The sequence below is a fragment of the Oxyura jamaicensis genome, chromosome Z (genome assembly GCF_011077185.1).
Source record: "Oxyura jamaicensis isolate SHBP4307 breed ruddy duck chromosome Z, BPBGC_Ojam_1.0, whole genome shotgun sequence".
In the NCBI taxonomy this organism is placed as follows: domain Eukaryota; kingdom Metazoa; phylum Chordata; class Aves; order Anseriformes; family Anatidae; genus Oxyura; species Oxyura jamaicensis.
The window spans coordinates 49210472-49224349 of NC_048926.1; positions in this window are offsets into that span (position 1 = coordinate 49210472).

Sequence of the window (13878 nt, forward strand, 5' to 3'; positions counted from 1 at the left end):
AGCATAGGGAGATTAATGTCATTTATTACCTATTACCAACAGACAAGAACAGTGAGAAACTAAAACCAAACTAAAAACACCTTATCCTTGCATCCACGCTCTTCCACCTCCTGCCCCCAAGCAGTGCAGAGGAACGGGGAATGGGGGCTGCGGTCAGTCCCTAATACTTTGTCTCCACCACTTCTTCACAGTCCCTCTCTGCCCCTGCTCCACGTGGGGTCCCTCCCACGGGATGCCGTCCTTCCTGAACTGAGCCTGCAGGGGCTGCCCACAGGCAGCACCTCTTCGAGAACTGCTCCCACACAGCTCCATACCACGGGGCCCATGTCCCAGGAGCAAACTGCTCCAGCATCACTTCTTTTGTACACATTATTGCAGAACCACAAAATCACAGAGTGGTTGAGCTTGGAAGGGATCTCTGAAGATCATCTAGTCCAAATCCCCTGCCAAGCAGGATCACCTCAAGCACATCACACAGGATGGCATCCAGGCACATTTTGAATATCTCCAGAGAAGGAGACTCCACAACCTCTGAGCAACCTGTTCCGATGCTCTGTCACCCTCACAATAAAGAATTGCCCTCTGATATTGAGACGGAACCTCCTGTGCTTCAGTTTGTGCCTGTTGCCTCTTGTTCTGATAAATGAACAAGAGCAATGAGAAGCAATGATAAAATTGCTCACCACCTGCTGACTGATGCTCATCCCATCCCCAAGCAGTGGTCCCCCTGCCCTCAGCCAGCTCCCCCATATTAACTGCTCAGTGTGATGTCAGATGGTGTGGAATATCCCTTTGGCTAGTCTGGGCCAGCTGTCCTGGCTCTGTCCTTTCCCACCTCCTCCTGCACCCCCTGCCTCCTTACAGGCAGGGCGGTATGAGATGCTGAAAAGTCCTTGAGTTAGTGTAAGTAATGCATTGACAAATAAAACATCAATGTGTTACCAACGTCATTCTCATTGTAAATGCAAAACACAGCACCATATCAGCTACTAGGAGGAAAATTAACTGCACCTTAGACAAAACCAGGACAACTTTCAAACCCCCACTCTGCACACTGCAAAAGGGAATTTTTGAAATTTTGCTTAGCAAAAAGTGTAAATTCACTTCTACCCTTGAAATATTCTGCATAGGCCCGTATATTCTACTTAAGCACACTACAATACAGATATTCTGAGAAAGGAGAGGTTGCTCCATTTCGCAGTAACTTCCTTTTTTTTTTTTTTTTTTCTCCAGTACTTTGATTTACCAAATATCATTATATGCATGCTCTAGAGGAATAAATGACAGTAATATGTGCAACCTCTGTTTTGCACTACTTATTAAATTATCCTTGGCTGGTATTTAGTTAGTTATTGACAGTTTACTTACATTAGTCTTCATACTGTTTTAAAATATCATAATTTCTAAATACAAGATTAGAAGGAATATTTCATAAATGTGCATGGGTGATGAAAGCTTTCTTTTAGATATATTATTCTTATTTTTAAAAATACATAACCAAAATGATTTTAAATATATGAGTTACATAACCAAATGCTGGAAAAATCAGGATCTGTTCTGGTTCCACACAGGTCTGCCGTGCTGACAAGCACCGAGTAGGTATTTGTTTTATATAAATGTTAATGATTAGGCAATTGCAGTAATTCCTTAACTGCTCATTGTTTCAGCGTTATTCAATACTTCATCATATATGTTGCAATTAATTTGTTTTTAAAACCACATTCTGATAGATGGATGGAGAGATTCTTATTGATAGCTAAACAAGCCCATTCAACATTTAAAGCCCATTTTTTTTAGGGGTAAATTCAATAGGTAATACAAGAAACAAAATTTAATTACTACTCATGAAATGGTTGGATAAACACAACATAAATCAAAAGCTAACCAACCGTGGCTGTTATCATTATCTTGAATGGAATTGTGATTGTTTGGAGATTGCAGATCGTTGTTATGATTAATATAATTTGTACTGCCTGTTTTTCCTAAGTACTTTCTCTGCAAAAATGGCCACAACAATGACCTCTTCTAGCAATTTGATGAGCAATAGGAGGTTTTCATGCTAATTGCTACCACATGTATAAAATTACTGTGCTTCCTAGCTTGAGACATATATGGTTGTCTGACTATTGGAAATGATAATAAGGGTCATCTTCTTCTTACTCCATATCACAGTCATAATGGATCCCTGATTGCTCTACAAGAAGTTAAATGCCAGTCTTTTCTGAGAGATTACTTCTGATATACTGTATAATGTGGATATTTGCTTGATAGAAAGTCCACTTGGTAAACTGTAATGATGCAAAACAACACTATTTTCTGGTGTGCACAGAAAAAAAATAAAATAAAAAAAAAAATAAATAAAGGATAAAAGGATATATCCTGATTAGGTTACCCTCTCCATATAGAATAGGTGATGGACCACTAGGAACTTACTGAACCTCAGTAAAATAGATATAAAGTCCCAATAACTAAAGGATTGTTTTCTTAACCACTGATGTCTCAGCTGATTTGGTAAGTATAGGTCATAACTTAACTGCTTTGAGGAAGGAAGTGGAAGAAACTGTATAAGAAGGACCTGTTTCCCAGCTGGAAAACCTGTTTATTTCAGGAGAATCTAAGAGCATTTTGCTGTGAAGCAGCCCTTCCTGCTGTTTCAGAAAGGAGACATATATCTAGATATTCCCATTAGGTTCATTGTTGACCTTAAAATCTTTCTTTGATGTTGTATTTGGAGATCACTGCCTCACAGAAGTGCATTTAATTCCTGTATGGACCTTCCAGATCATTAATTGAAGGAAAATAGAGTTTTAAAAAAGTGCAAAAGAGGTAGATTAAAAAAACATCCTTAAGTTAAGTTTTGAAAAATACCACTGTGTTGGGTTTATGTGGCGAGCGCTTGGTAGCAGGGGGCCTGCAAAAGTGGCTTCTGTGAGTAGAGCCAGCTCTAGCCAGCTCCAAAAGGGACCCACCACTGGCCAGAGCCAGGGAATGATGCTGGATGGTCCTCTGGGAGAGCAGCTTGAAGGAACGAAAACAAACAAACAAACAAACAAACAAACAAATAAACTGCTGTACACCAGCAGCTGGGACAGAGGAGTAAGAAAATGTGAGAACCATCCCTGCAGACTGCAAGGTCAGTGCAGCAGGAGGGCAGGAGGTGCTCCAGGCAGGCAGCAGCAGATCCCCTGCGGCCTGTGGAGAGGCCCCTGGTGGAGCAGGCTGTCCCCCTGCAGCCCATGGGTCCCACATGGAGCAGATCTCCATGCTGCAGCCCGTGGAGGAGCCCCCAGTGGAGCAGGGGATGTGGTGGGAGTTGCTGCCTGTGGGACACCTGTGCTGGAGCAATACAGGGGAAGGTATTTTTAGTTAGCTTTTAGTTCTCACTGTGGTAGTCTGCTAGCGCTAAGCAATAGATTGAATTAATCTCCCTGTGCTGAGTCTCTTTTGCCCATGATGATAATTGTTGAGTGATCTTCTTGTTCCTATCCCGAGCCTCGAGCCCTTTCCAGCATATTTGCTCTCCTTTTCCTTTGAGGAGGGCGATTGAGAGAGTGGTTGTGGTGGAGTTTAGCTGCCCAACAGGGTAAAAACATCACAACCACCAAAGTCAGTTATTCAGAATTCTGAGCATTAGTCCACTGCTTTTAATGCAACAGTAGTGTAGCAACACAGAATGGAAATGTGCAGTGGTCCATGCTACACAGAGATAACTGAGTGAGTAAGGTGCAGTCAGTCAAAATGTGAGCATGAAATATCACACTATTACACTGGAAAATCTGATTTTCGGGGTTTATCTGAAATGCCAATAATTATTCAAGTTACATGAATTTATGAGTGTATTAATTTAAGCAGTAAAACTGAAATAAAACTAGACCAGAATTCCACTGAGCCACTAGGCTGCTTTACCTGAGATTAAAATTTAATAAGTCCACTTCAAAAAGAATTATCATAGTATTACAGCTACAGACTTTAAAGTATCTTACGAGTTTGGGGTTAAATATTTTTAATATGTTTTTATTCCAATTGGAGTAAGCATTCCTTTGACTACTGTTGAACACAAGAACCAGGACACGAGAAAGAATGAGACTAAGCTTTGTGTGGGGTACAGAGTTTCCCATTCTGGAAGTAATGAGCTGCTAAATCAGTTTAGTAGCCTGTGGATATGCACCTAATGAAAATATGTAAAATTCATGTACCACTGCCCCACAGTTTTTTGATGGTTAGAAGTAAATATTTTCTTTTTTACAGCTAGATTTTGATTCAGGGTTGCTTGGAGCTGCAGCTTTCCCTCTTGCTTTTAGTTCTTCTTCTGAAAATAAATATAAATACTACTGCAATTAACAACTAGGTCAATATGCACTATTCATAAATTCATTATTTATATATATATAATAAACGGTCGAAATGACTCTTCACTGTTTACACTTATGAAAGAGAAGTTGATAAATTAGATGGGAAAAGGCTATGTTCTCTAATTATGGTTTATAGCTCAGCTCACAACCTTTAAGTTTTAACTTAAATTAAAATACATTACCATAACTGCATAGGACAAGATAGTTCTACCGCAGGAAAGCACATTTCAAGTACATAGAAAGTAACAAGCTGGACTCTTCTGGGAAAAGCACCACAGATAATAAGTCCAGGATCTGTAAGTTAAATAAAACAGTAATGGAACAAAACCTCAATCTAAATGTCATTAAATCAATGTTCAGCAAGTTAGATCCTTGGAGTACTTTCAGATTTCCAGCAGTTTTCTGAAAAAAAAAAAAAAAAGTGTGCAGAACTAAGAGGCATGAAAGCGAATGTTTAAATAGTTAAGCTGAATTTAGGCATTAAAAAGAAAGAGAAAAAATATTACTCAACAAGCACATAAATCCTCTAGGCAACTTTCACTTATGTAGTAAGTGTTTTCTTAGGGTGTAATCTGGGGGTTAACTGTGTCAGAAGGGTAATATGTTATAAAGAAAAGCATATCTGATAAACATTGTAGATGAAGGACTTGCTTCAGGGACATGCTTTCTTCACTGAAAACTTCTATTCATTTGAACATATATAATGTGGCACATGTTCACAATAAACATTTTTTCTTTCTTTCCATGCATATAGTTATGTACTGAAATTGACCGTTTTGTCAACAGGATTGAAGAAATTGTAAGAATACCCCTGTTTAAGACCAGTTTGAGAATAAAGATTACAATGTTAAATTAACAGAAATACAGAAACAACAAAATATTTTTCTTTTAAGTATTGTATCTTTTTTAGATTTGTAAGTATGAAATACCAATTAGCTTCACAACTGATGTGCAAAATTCTTTTCGATTCCCAGGTTTATAAGTTGCAGCTGCAATAAAAGATGTTTTGCATGTTGTATCTGCAGATTTGTGTAAAATTCCTGTGCAATGGTACAGTGACCTACTTTAGTTATATACCTCTGTTTAAAACTAGTACATAACAAGTAGATGGAAATCAGCTTACTTTAGTCCAGGAACTTTTGTCCAACTTTGTAAGCCATGACATAAGCTGAGATACAGCAGGTGGACTTAAATTAATACAAAGCATGGAGGTATGACCAAAATTTAGTGATGCTAGCAAATGACTCAAAAACATTGCAGCTTTGCTGTGCTATTGATTTTTGTTAAGAGTGACAGCAGGACACAAATAATAAATACTACACAAGAGCAGCAATGCAGTAAATTATTGTGTGGACTGGTTCTTTAAAATGCTTGCAAACATCCATTGACTTACACATGACCTTAAATAGGAACAGAATTTAACAAAAATAAATTTCCTCAAGACCATCAGCCTTGACACTAGGTTCAATAAGTCTGAATTAAGGCAGCCAATCACAAAAGTATCTCTACATCCAGGAATAAGTCACAAATGGATTTTTTTTTTTAAAGTATACTTGAAAAAGTAGATCTTTCCACAGCCAAGTGCTTGTGCATAAATATACAACATTGTCTTGATTTGGCCATATTTAGAAATTAAAACATAAAAATAAAATAGACTGAATTATGGACCAAATTTTTATTTACATAATACTTTTAAGGATGTGTATAGAGAGATGTATAGACATAATTAAACACACAGATAGCCTTCAGAATATTCTTTTCCATATAGAAATGTATTTTAGGCAATTCACAGAGTCATCTGAAGTAAAAATAATCATTTCTAGAAGAGGTTTTGCATTTCAGTCATCCCATTGGGCAGGTAAAAGGACTCAGCCCAAACAAAATTGAACAGAAAATCTCAGGGTGCAAAAGCACTGACTTTACTAAACAGCATATACAGTCTGAAGTGGAACTTTCTTGCTTGTTTCCATAACTTTTGACAATTCTTAGTCTAGTTTTATTTGATATTAAAATAAAAATGTTACTCTTTCTGTGTATTTTTATTTTTATCTGTTTACAACAGCTGAGTCTTTCTGAATGTATGCTTCCAAATATTTTGTGGATTTTTGCTTTAGATAACAAAAACTAAGATGTTTACAAATAAAATACTATGATGTTTTAAAGCAAGGTTTGTCCTAGAGGATGGGCTTGCCCAGAATTTCTGTGACCCTGTTTCCTGAAAAATTTTCATGTCAAAGTAAATACAAAACATCTCATTTGGTGTTACATGGTGCATTTAAAAAGAAAGCAAGTAAGCTCTCATTTTAAAAGCTGCAGTAAATTAATGCATATAGAGAAAGATAGTTTATACTTTGGGATTATTGTTTCCTTAAATTTCTTCTGACACCAGTAAGAACTGGTTGCACGTATAGTCGTTGGCAAGCATCTGGCAAGTGTTATCAATTCAAATACTGACATGAGAAGAAGTAACTGCAGGAATTGAACTATCTTTTTATTGGATTATTCATATCTATGTTAAGCTCCCCCTAAAGTAATTAAAGAGTAAGGCATTCACCTATGGGATAAATCATCCCTGTAAAATAGCAAGATGAGAGGAGGAAAGAGGAGGGGGTGAATGCTATGGGACTAAATAAATTGTTTGAAATATATATATATATATTTCTATTATGCATTAGGTGTTAAAAAGGATTATGGAAATGAGAAGGGATAGAGACAACTGCTCTGTTCTTGTGTTGAATGGCTTTCAGGACAGTATTTAATTGAACTGTTTATCACATTGGAAGGTCACATGAAACATGGCTGTCAGAAGAGTTTAGAATAAAGGGTATTTTCAGTTAAAAATAAAAGCAGACCCTCACTTTCAGTTATATATTTTTTTAAAATTATAACATGGTTTCTTAATCTCAGAAGAGAAATGCTCATTATGATCATGACAGTGCTGTTGAAATCAGAAAGTCATACACTATCTGCTATGTGTCTTTGCTAGCAATTTTCAGTTTAGCAGTTTGTTGTTGTGGTTGTTTTTGTTTTAACATAAAATAGAATTGTGTTAAAAAAAAAAGATAATTTTGAGAGGGAGAAGAAAGTATGGCAAAATAATGATATATTAAAAATTAAGTTACATTTCTGGGTAAATTTCTACACTGTAACAATGTGTAATAATAGTATGCCTTTTTCAAAGTGATTTACTGTAGGAATTTACACACACAAAGATGGGCCCTTTGGTAACATATGAGACAGATCAAGCAGTGGTTCCTCTGTTTTTGCAACAAGAAGGCAACACATACCTACTGTGGTGTGGGCTTCTCTACCCTATGCAGCTACAAGTTCCCTGTGGAGGGAGGCAGACTGTGCCTGTCCAGATATCAGTACTGGAGATTCCAGTGGGGATGTGGGGATGCCTGTGGAGCTGACAGGTTTTTGTGATGGTGTCACCCAGCTTAGGGGTTACTGGAGCAAAATCCATTTCACACATCACCAGAAGACCAGTAACTTTTCAATCCATGGATAATACTACATCAGTCAATCAGAGCTCCTGGAAACTTCATTGAATACATTGAATACTTCATTGAAACTTCATTGAGAGGTGGCTGGACCTTGCACCAAGTGCACTGAGCTTACTGCCAGTTTCCATGGCAGAAGACCATCAATAAGAGGAGGTGTAATGTTCTATTTTCTCAGTACTTTCTTACTGTACTGCCTATGCTGAGATCACCATGGCAGGTATCCTGCAGGTGGGACACTGGTTAAGGAAAAGAAATAATTCATTTAAACCTTTGCCTTGCCTTCACTTAAAAGATTTCTAACTGCAGTGTCTTCTCAAGTAATTTGTGTCAATAAAGATTTTCTGTGAAGTTTTCTCTATTACGGACAGCACTAAGAGAAACATAGAGTGGGATTTGTGGAAAGGAAATATATTAATAAAGATCTCTGGATGAGCCCTGGGAATCCTAGTTATTTTTGTGGAGAAAAAAATGCCAGTTAATATCAAAATATTGGTGCCTGCTTTCTCATAAATTTACCTGGTCACTCATTCATCAGAAAATGTGAAGAGCCTAGACATCAGTTCTACTGTCCTGAACATTATCTACTGGACATTGAACCTTTGTTCTTTGCTCCTCTGGGAGCTGGAGTGAAATCCAAAAAGCTTTTTATTCCCTTGCTTCATAAAGATTGAATCATAGAATCATAGAATATATGGATGATACAGCTGTAGCTCCAAAGAGGCATAAGCTATTCTTACTTACTCACTTATACATGCATAGCCAGTTTTTCCTACAAAGAATACGTATGCATAGTTCTAAAGGTCTTTCTGCAGATAAGGTAGTTTTATTTCTAAGAAATAAATTCAGCTTTAGCATGAACTTAAATTTAATATATTTTTTTCTGTAATATCTTTTTCGTTTTGAAATAAAAATGATTGCTTTCTTTTTCTGTTCACAGTGCACTTACTGCTGAATGTACACAAAATTCTGCAGCTCTATAGTTGAAACTCAGAACATATTGAACAAAGGAATGATAACACTCTTTTGTACATGACTTATTCCTTTTCACAGGAAGTTATATTTTCTTGAGATTGTCCTTGAGGTCACCTCATAGGGAATATTTTATTAGATTAACCCATACTTTCAATTCTCTTCAATTTTGTAATGTAACAACATTTAGATACATTCTGCTGTCTGTCTTTTTCCAAATAGCAGATAGGAAGGCTGGCCTGGAAGCAGAGAAAGCACCATGCTTTGTGAATGCATGTGGATTTAGGGACAGTTTTAACATCAAGTTGTCCAAGTGTTAATCTAAGGAGCAACAAATCAGAAGTAGTCACAAAGACCTGGTTAAGTCCAGAAGCCTCAGGAAAGAAACGTTTGTCTATTACAGCCAAGCCCTGTCACTTTTGAACTGCAATGCCCCATTAAAGGCCTAATCAGCAAGAAAGCCTAGTCAGAGAAAGAATCGTTAAACCCCTGGGTCTTTACTAGCTTCACCACCTTTTTTAGCTGAAACACTATCCCTTTCTAAGTCATTGAATGATGGCCTTTAGTTGTATTGTCTGTTAAATTACTCAAACGGTGCTTTGGAGAAAGTTTAGGGAATGAAACAGGCAGTTCATCAGTGAAAGACAGAGAAATTTCACCTCCAAAACCGTACAACCTTTACCATGTGTGTTCTCTTCCTGTGTCTTTTTGTTGATCAATAATAAACTTTTGATCCAGTGTCCAACTTTAAGCTCAAATCTACTCTCATTAAAAAGCAAGCAAACAAACAACAACAACAACAAAAAACTTCATAAAAAAGGAAGAAAGATTCTTTCATTTTTCTGCTGTAAGCAATGACTGACATGGCTCCTGTGTGCGTTCAGTTGTCTTAGCTACTGCTCAGGAAAAGCTAACCTCCATCAGACAAAGTTTATTTATTTTCCAGTTTGAATTTTCTTTTTAATCTAGACAACACAATGAAAAGTAACTATCACTTCCTGTGGTTAAAAACATTAGATTTATAATTCTATTCAAAACTGCACAGAACAGTACAGTGAGGAAGTGTCTTTTGGCTAGTAAATGAGAAGCATAGCTTTTTAAACTGCTAATAGGAAGTTAAGATTCCGCTTAACTAGAGGTGATTCCTATTTTAATTGCATTATTTATTAGTATTAATATTAGTATTATTTTATTCCTATGTCATGTTTTCTAATAAATTCTTTATTTTCTAGAAAATTCTGCAAAACTTACAGTCACTAGTTAGCAAGTACTCAGTGCCCTTCGCTCCCACAAAGTTCAAGCTACTTGTTTCAAGGCAGTACTCCTGCCTATGAAAACTAGCTATTGAACACTAGCCTGTGATATCAGGCCTGTGCTAGTGAATTTGTGACGTGGATTTAAACAGATGAGACCCTAGATCTACAGACATATCTTGTGGCATTCTGTAACCTATAGCTCCATTTCCAGAAGACACTGTGTCCATGCAAGAAATAGGTCTGACACCTGCAGTTTATAGATCAGAAATAGGTCTGACACCTGCACCCATCTTCTGGGATTTGCTGATCTAGGGGGCTGTTTCTCACAGATGCATTTGGAAATTTGTGATGAAACTTAACTGAATCCTTCAGTCATCACAGTTACTGGTGGAGTACATGCAGAATCATGTAACATCAAACAAATTGAATGCTGTCAAGAAAAATTCCTCATCTATTCCATAATAAAGGGATTCCTGTTACTTTTAAGGATTTTTTTTTTTTCCTCCTATCTTTCATGTTATTCATGTCCCCAGCCTGATATTTCACAATCAGTATGATTTAGGTTCCTTTTCATTTTAAACGGGTGCTATTGAATGAAAATATTCATGGATAAAGATCACGTTCTTGCACAAGAACAAGTATCTATAGTATTTTTATATAACATTGTTTAAGCAATTAGATCTTAGCCACAGAAACACTGGGGGAAAAATGTTAAAAGTCCTAGAGGATTAAAGCATGCAAGATGTTGTGGAGAAGGTAAACATTTGAGAGTCAGTCATTTTAAAGGACTGCCCACCCCCTCTACACCTTTGGAGGCCTTCCCAGTCCTTGTTGACCTCAGCTTTGATTCCTGCCATCCTCCTCCAGCTAATGTATCATCATCTCACAGTGCAACTCTGACAGCTTTGTGCCTGACATTGAGTCAGCAGTGCCACAAGCAGCCTTGGAGCCTCTCAAGAACCCCAAAGGCCGCCAAAATACCACCAACATTTCCTCTCCACAGTGAAAAATTCATGGGAGGTGCAGTGACCTGATTCTGCAATCCCTCATCAAAATGAAAGCATAATATTCTGAATTCAGTAGAGAACAGTTGGTACTCAGAGGCTTTATAGGGCTTATACTGGTGCTGTATTAGGGCCGTGACAGAATGGCTTTGCTACCAATGTTTCTTAGCTGTCTATATCTAAAATTTACGAGAAGGATGTTCTCCCTCAGTGAAGCCTAATTCCTGTCAGCATTACAACCACCTTATAAAAGCCTAACACCTTCATGCTGTAATAACTGTCTAGGAAGGACATGATCTGAACCAGTTTCAACATTTCTCATAAAGAACCCAAGGAAGGATGGTCTTCCATTTGAAATCCCATTATGTGCACAGTTTAATTTAACAAGTGGCAGTATTTCTGCAGCTTGCTTTCCCTCCCTCATTGCTATGTTGTTTGTTTCCAGACAGAATTGCTTTTATTGATTTTGTACTGTTTTGTCTAATGATTTTTCTTGTAAACCCCATTTAATATGATTTATGACCTTCACTCCTCTGCTGCAAATCCGGTTGCAGGATGCTTACTCTACCAGTAAATAAATTATTTTAAGCATTACCTCAAATTTTCTTCTCAGCAAATTTCTCCATTGCACATTAGAGATGTCTCAGATTTTTCCTCTATCTTTTCTTCCTCCTGTCACTTCCTTTTTAACATCTTTAACCCTTGACGTTGCACACACTTGCCTTTGGAATACACTTATCAGGAATGTCTTTCTAGGATAAGATATCTTGGGGGACACCACTAGGCTTCTTTTAATGTTTACTGTGCATGTGACATAGTTTTGCTTATCCAGAGCCCCAGTGGTTACAAAAGCAATCTGTAAATGTTTTAAGCTTTTAAGTGTCAGAAGGGGATGCCAATCTGCTTCAGTTTATCATCCATATAATCAGAAACAAACTAACAATAAATGCTCTGGCAAGGCTATGACTTGAACCAGCATCTCTCTCATGAGCCTGATAAGTTCAGGCTACAGTGTAGTTTGACTTGTTTCTGTGGCATAAAACTACAGAGATTATAAATTGTCTTGAAACCAGCAAGCATGTAGCTCATCCTTTCATGTGCACTACACAGGTTTTAAAACTAAACTGACTAACGAGTAGAAAGGTAATCTGTGTTGAAGACAAAGGGATTTCTATGGCTTCAGTCAAAGCAAGCTCTCATTTGTGATTTACATATTAAAAGTTATAGCAAGACAGAACACTAGTGTCTCTAGGTCATGACATATGACTAAATAAGACTGTAAACCTTTTGACACCCTAAGAGTAAGCTTCTCAATCTCTTTTCATGTTAAGAAAGCCTTAGAAGAAAATACAATAAAACACAGAAATAACTGGTGTATTTTTACTTTATCACCAAATCTAAGCTGATTTTTACTCCAAAACCTGTACTAAGAATAAAATGTTCATATTAAGTTAGACTATAAAATTACTCAGTCTTCTCCTTCATTCAGCTAAAAATCATAGAATTATTTGGGTTGAAAGGGACCTTAAAGATCATGTAATTGCAACTCCCCTTCCCTGGGCAGGAACACTACCCACTAGATCACGTTGTCCAGAGCCCCATCCAACCTGACCTTCCAGGGATGGGGCATCCACAGCTTCTCTATTTCAGTGTCTCACAACCCTCATAGTAAAGAATATCTTCCAAATATCTAATTTAAAACCATTTTCCCTCATCACTACTCTTCCTGAAAAAGAGTCCCTTCCCAGCTTTCCTGTAGCCCCCTTTAGGTACTGGATAGGCCACTGTAAGGTCTCCCTAGAACCTTCTCTTCTCCAGACTAAACAACCCCAACTCCCTCAGCCTGTCTTCATAGGAGAGGTGCTCCAGCCCTCTGATCACCTTTGTGTCCCTCCTCTGGACTTGCTCTAACAAGTCCATATCTTTCTTATGCTAGTTAGAGCTGAATGTAGTGCTCCAGGTGGGCTCTCATAAGAGTAGAGTAGACGGGGAGAATCATCTCGCTCGACCTGCTTTAGGCACAGCTCAGGATATGGTTGGCTTTCTGGGCTGCAAGCACACACACACTGCTATCTCCATGCCAAAAGTTTCATCCACCAGTACAACTCCAGGTCATTCTCCTCAGGGCTTCTCTCAATGCATTCATTATCCATCTTGTGTCTGTGTTGAACTTCATGAGGTTCACATGGGCCCACTTCTCAAACCTGTCAAGGTCCATCTGGATGGATGGCAACCCTTCCCCCCTGCAAGTATATACTATGAGGGTATATCAAAAGTGGTTATGTTAAAAACATCAGTAAAAATGTTAACCACAAGATTTAATCTGTTTTAAGCACTCTTCTAACTGCATAGGTGATAGTGGAGCTAAAGATGATTTACAGAATGTACTGGTACAGGGACAAGTAAATCTTATTTGTCATTACTTTCATGAAACCAAAGTTGCTAAGACATACTAAATCAAGCAGATTATACTAAAATAGCCTGTCTTGACAAGACTTGCCTGTAAGATGCTGCCATTTTAACTATCAGTTTTCTGTAAGTCTTTAACATCCACAATTGCCTCCATTTTTCATTTATATCTGATTAACCAAATGTAGAATATGGACCCAGAATCACTTCCAGTAGAGAGTGATTTTCTTATAACTTTGGATCTAGACAAAATAATTTCTGAGTGCAAAATTTATTTTATCAGCTTTATATGGTGCAAAGCACACATAAAACAATTTGTTTGTAAAGTCGCTGATTTCTTCTTCTTCTTCTTCTTCTTCTTCTTCTTCTTCTTCTTCTTCTT